Here is a 6,189-nt window from a genome sequence, read left to right as displayed (position 1 = left end):
CTGTGCTTTTTCTTTATACAGAGCACTTTGAGGACTCACTGGAGATGTCTCTTTTTCCAGGATTCTTTCTTTATAGATATTTTTCAGGTGATACCTTTTTCCAAAGTTCACATATACTGAAATAGCACAGGTGGTGTTCATCGTCTCTCAGTTTGCAAGGTGTGGCAGGGCTTAGGGCTCCACTATGGGCTGTCCCTGCTAATGCTGATTAATAGTAGGGTGATTTGTAGATCCACATTTTTATCATTTGTCTTTAAGTGCCTAGAAGATACTGTTGTGGCAGCTGAGTACCAGCCAACAGCTGTCTCTTGTTATTCACCTCCTTTAATTCTTCCTTCCCTCCTCATTGGTTCCATTTACTATTTCAGGAATGAGAGAAGATTAAAGAACCACCAAAGATGAGAAATACAAAATGCAAAAATGAAAGGAAAGTTTGCATGGACAGGATGTGTAAGATTACTTTCTAGAGCTTGTGCTGAGTTAAAGGTCAGAATCCTGAGTGCATGATGATGAAGTATTGCCAGTGTTCCCTGGTACACTCTAATTTCACTCTCAGAAAGATCAGGTCAAAGCATGCAGCAAGAAGGAAGAAGTAATAAAATTATAAAAGAAACAATAAGCAAAAGGAATAAGCATTCCTTAGGGTAATAACACAGCTGAAATATGTTCTTTTTTTCTAGATATGTCTTTCTGAGCATTACCTTACAACTAGAATCTTTATATTAAAAAAACCCAAAATTTTAATTGTTTCCAAAAGAACTGAGGACTTATTAAAACTTCATAATGCTCAGTGTAAATAATGTGAAAGCAATTGTGAGAACTGTGTATGTATCTACTTATAAGAGACGGATTTAACAAATCCATTCATTGCAATTACCACTAACATATTAAGGAAAAAGAATAGTATTTCCTGGATTTAAGTTCCTTATGATGTGTTGCCTGTACTTCTACTGATGTTCCCTAACAAATATTTCACCTTAATTTATGGCGAAGCTGTGCACTGGCAGACAACAGGACAAAAAGACTCAAGGACAACTGATACTTTCCACAACTGGGTAACCATGACACACGTCTATTAAGAGCCCTTTGTGGGAAATTTATTTTTTCTTGATTAATTTACAGAGTAAAGGATTTAATTTCAGATAATAATTTGAAGTCGTTGAAATGATGTTCTATGCAGAGACTGTTCCTCTGCAAATTCTTTTTCAAGCGCCTGCCATAAAATGCAGCTGTAAGTTTCAAGTTTATCTCTGTGTTTGCAGTAATGTGGAGGTACTTCCCTAGCTGTAAGCAATATTGAAGGTAAAGAAAGCACCTCAACTTGACTTTTAGTTCATTGGCAGCATTTTGTCAAAAATTCATAGAATTACCATGAGTGCTACATAATATATTAATGTGTGCCACACAAAACATTAACGTGCTTGCATGAACCAGTGGAGGAATAAAATGCTGTAATATTTAAAATTAGAAAGTGATGTAGTAATGGCATCAGCTGGGAGGAAAATTTTCGAAGTGCTGGCTTTCAAGCTGAGTCCGCAGCTCCTACTTACTGTTGTATCAGCACCACCTACTGGTACCTCACACCCTTTGTCTTTGTAATGCTGTCCTGAAGTTTTCCCTTTACATTTATTTGAGCTCTAAAAACACTTGGGGGGGATGAGAAAGTCAGTTTGTTGTTCCCTAAACTCTTTTGACACCATATAGAATGCCTTGTGCTGATGTTGTCTGTTGTACAGAGAACAGAATAAGAGGCTTATCCAAATTTCTTAAATCCTGTTAGGCCAACTTTGCTCTGAAAGCAGTAGAGAGGATCTGGAGAGTTGACTTCTCGTTCTTCATATTTTTGGAGTTGAAATAAATTTGGATTCATCAGCACCGTGAATGGTTCTGAAAACATTTGCACATACATTTCATTTCACCTGCTGTGACAGTGAATAATGCCAGCATTTCCAAGGGAGAATTCATCCCACTTAACACATTGACTTTCAGGGTTATGACCACCTGAGTGGGTCTGACCAGATGTGACCACCACAGTTTGTCTCAGAAACTCCTCCTTGCTATTCTTGCAAAAGTACAGTACATGTCATGCTGAAATTGAGGCAACCCATCTTCCCCAGATTGAAATCACTATGTATTGAGAGGTATCACCACTTTACCCCATGTTGAAAGAGGCATCAACGACTCTTCCCGAGGGCTCTCTGATTGCTATAGGTGCTCTACCAAACTGACAGTGCAAACGCAAGCTAAAGTTCATGTGAGACCGAACCTATCTGCAGAAGACCTATATATCTCTAGATTTTAGACACATTCAGCTACTGATAGTTGCATGTTATTTTTCTGAGGGAACTGCCAAGGGAGGATCATGAGCCTGTACTGCTGTTAAAAACATCAAGAATATAGAAACTCAGAAACTGAAGATCAGAGACATTTTAAAGGTCATTGAATCCACCCTACTTCTATTATTAGCTGATACAATTTATCAATGTTTTCACTACATTGAAGTTGAATTAGACTTTCTTTTTGCTAGATGTCCAAATCTGGCAAACAGATGCCCAAGTGGAGCAGAGAGAACATATTCATGCATCAGAACAGTGAAATGTATGGATAACAAAGCCTGTACCCTTTTCTGGGAGGCAGGCAGCCAGACATGCAGCACACATGCACCTCTGGGCAAGCCACAGCAGATGATGGCCCTGGTCCAAATGATAGGTCAAAATAGGTAGCTAAGAGACATGTCAGGTGAGGTGGGACATTGCAGTGCAAGGGTGATGGGGACACAAAACTGCTAATGGTATTTACAGAAGGGACTGAAAGTATTGAAAGAGCCTTAAGAAGGATGGGAGAAGGGAAGAATCTGATTATTTTGCTTTGGATATCACTGAGGAACTAGATAGAGATATAATGTGAGGAGATACGAAGGGAGAAATGGAAATAGTGAATACAGGATACAGATTTGTAGGAATCTGGCTTCCTTAGCTCTGTGGTACATACAGCTTGTCTAATATTTTATTATTGCAGCTTCCCCCTTTAGGGGAAGCAGTGGGAGGTCTGTTGCAAACTCACTGTCTGTGGACTTGCTCTCTCATCCATGTAAACTAAGTAAACTAACTAAACCCTCTGGTCTTTCTACCTCTCCTTCTCTCTCTAAAAAAAAAGAAAAAAAAAAAACAGGACTTTTGCCACTTGCAATATATACTTCTTATTTTATTTTTTTGAAGATATTTTCATTCTTCTTTTGTAAGTTACAGAAAATTGCCTTCCAAATTTATAAGCTGCTTAGTAGATAAAAAGATTCCTAAAGTTTGGTTTTGTATCTTAATTTTTTTCGTGCTGCTTTTGCTTAGACCATAAATTTAATTTGGCATCACTAGTCCTTGAAGTTCAAAGACCTGGCACTATATTGCCTGTCTTATTTCAGTCTCAATCCAATGAGCATTTGCTTATGCCAGGTTTCAGGTCTCTATCTCAGCCTCCAAGCCAATTACACTGGTTGTTTCTTATTACTTATAAACAAAAAAATATAAATTTTATTGTCTATCCCTATCCTGATCACTCCTTTTAAAGTCTCTACAATGCTTTTGTTTTAAATGTCTTTCTAAGAAAGATACTATTCATTTTACCTTTGTTCTAACTGTATTCTTCTTTCCTCATTTTCTCTTCAGCAACATCCAAAATTGGGATGATAGGTGGGTTGAGTTTCAATAATTGGTTTTTGCTATTTTTACTCGCATTTTCATTACATTTTTGCTTCTGAACAGCACCAACTGCAGTGAAATTGTAAAAATAAAAGACTTGTTGCCTGCTCCCTGAGTTACTCCCAAACTGAAGCCTGTAAATAGTGCTAATTTTAATCTCTGGGAGGAAAAAGTATTTCAGACATACAGGACCAATTTTAATTAAGGATCTAGAGCTGCCAGATAGTAATTAACTGATTTAAATCTATATCTGTGAGAAAATATTGGTCACAATAATGATGTTATGGAAATGAAAATTGGCTGCTTGGGATAGAGAGATTTAAATTGCCAGATGTCTGTGACAATACACATTTCACTGAGGAAAAAAAAAATGTGCTAATCTGTATTCAGGTGATCTCTTGAAACTTCGTTGGCAGCTTTAGTCAAAGAGGAGGCAATCACAAAGACAGGAAAAATGCCAAGGTTTACGGAAGGTACGTCTGACAAAATATGGGACACCTAATTATAATAAACTGATTTAATAATAAAACTATTTGGCTTTCAAAGTGATTACAGTTTAGACATTCTTTCTGCTAATTCAGTCTGTATCACCACAGGACATTTTCACTTGGACAACAGCTGCACACCACGTATCAATCCAAGGAAGGCACAATGAAACCGCTTGTGACTACGTTTTTATTCCTGACATATTCATCATATGAAGGCTTCATGTACAGGACACAACTGAAGCAGAATCTTATTTCTATTCACTTGGGGGTTTATTCCTAAATAAAGCAGAGTATAAAGAGTTCTTTACAAGCATACATGGCCAGCTTTTCATAGTTCAGTATATGAGAGCTGTGTGAAATGCATTATATAGTGAATATATTTTATTTATATATGCACAAATAAAACATATCCTCAGTGGTGCTGTTCTTCTTTATCAAACACCCCAAAAAATTCTGCAGAAAATTCTGCACTGGAAACAATGGAAGATGGTTAGCTGGCTGTTCCAGCTGCAGCTTCACAGGTCACAGCCACCAGAGTCCCCCTGCGTGGCTCAGTTGGGGGTAACCAAGCATAACGTGCAACTGCCACACGGTTAGTGATTTTAGCTGTCAGTCCATAATCCCAACTGCAAACTGTGATGACTTGCATATTCACTATGGATCCACATCTTCATGAAATATCAAATTGGGAACTGATCTATTGATTCCTATTTGTAATGTTATCAATACTTCTTTTCAGTTACACATAAAAGCCCTTATTTTATATCAAAGAACATAATTCTTGCAGTCAGACTGGTTATTGCAATGTCTTGTTCCACAATCCGAATGGCAAATACTAATGTCTGCTGAGAATTCGTTTCAAGATTGTCTTTCACTGCCTTTTGTCTTTGTCTACCTGATGTTTGTTCTTGGGAAATTCAAAACATGCACTTTTAAACATTATTTGCACTTCATTAGTTATATTTAGGGTCATTCCAGGTCTTACCTATCGCACTCTTCTATTTTACTGAAGATTAGCGCCAAATGTTCAAGCAAATTTTCACTCATTCATTGTACTATGTCTGGTTAGGATGGAACAAATTTTCCTCAAGCCCATAAATACTGTGTTTTGTATTTCTGATTAAATCAGAGTTGATAACGAAACAGTGCTTTGGTTATTTCTGAGCAACGCTTGCACAGCATCTACATTTTCCTTTTTCCACTCTGCTCCAGCAGTGAGTAGACTGAGGGTGAACATGAAACTGAGAGGGGACACAGCCGTAACATCTAGCCCCCAATGACTGATGGATATCCCATGCTATAATATGTGAGGCTTAGCAACACAAGCTCAGGGAAAGGAAGAGAAATGTGGAATGTTTGTGGCTATGGTGTTTGTTTCCCCATGTAACTGATATGCGTGATTAAGCCTTTCCTTCTAGGAAGTGGCTAAACACCAGCCCACTGATAAAAGGCAGAGAATAAATTCCTTCTTTTGCTTTTTTAGGGTCAACAGCTTTCCTTCACCTATTAAACTGTCTTTATGTTGACCGATGTGTTTTCAGCTTTTGCTCTTCCCATTCTCTCCCCATCCCACTGGCGGGGCAGGTGAGCTACTGGGTGGGCAACTAGTTGCTGACCAGGGTCAACCCACCACATTAGAGATAGCAGAGATCTTTAATATTTTACTTCTAAGTTTCTGACATTCAACATTGTCAAGTTTGGTACCTGACTACAAAATTATTATAAGATAGCTAGCACTTTTCTCGAAGTTTCAGAGTATTTAAAATATAAGATTAAAGCGACAAAGCTAACATCCACCTTTAGAAAAAGTTTTAAATCCTTAATATGTAAGAGTCAGAAAGAAAGCAAAATCTCACTGTTTTTAAACCAGCCTGGTACTCTATCGTGCATGAGCCACCACCTTGAGTGCTCAAAGCCGGCATTTGCCAGGCTGATATACCTTTCCTCTCTAAGTTTGCTTTAGCATTATAAGTGAACAACCCAGTCTGGTTCTAGCCAACACCAAT

Source organism: Cuculus canorus, chromosome 2 (assembly GCF_017976375.1).
Source record: "Cuculus canorus isolate bCucCan1 chromosome 2, bCucCan1.pri, whole genome shotgun sequence".
Taxonomy (NCBI): domain Eukaryota; kingdom Metazoa; phylum Chordata; class Aves; order Cuculiformes; family Cuculidae; genus Cuculus; species Cuculus canorus.
The sequence above is the reverse complement of the archived record's forward strand: the minus strand, read 5'-3'. Positions refer to the sequence as shown.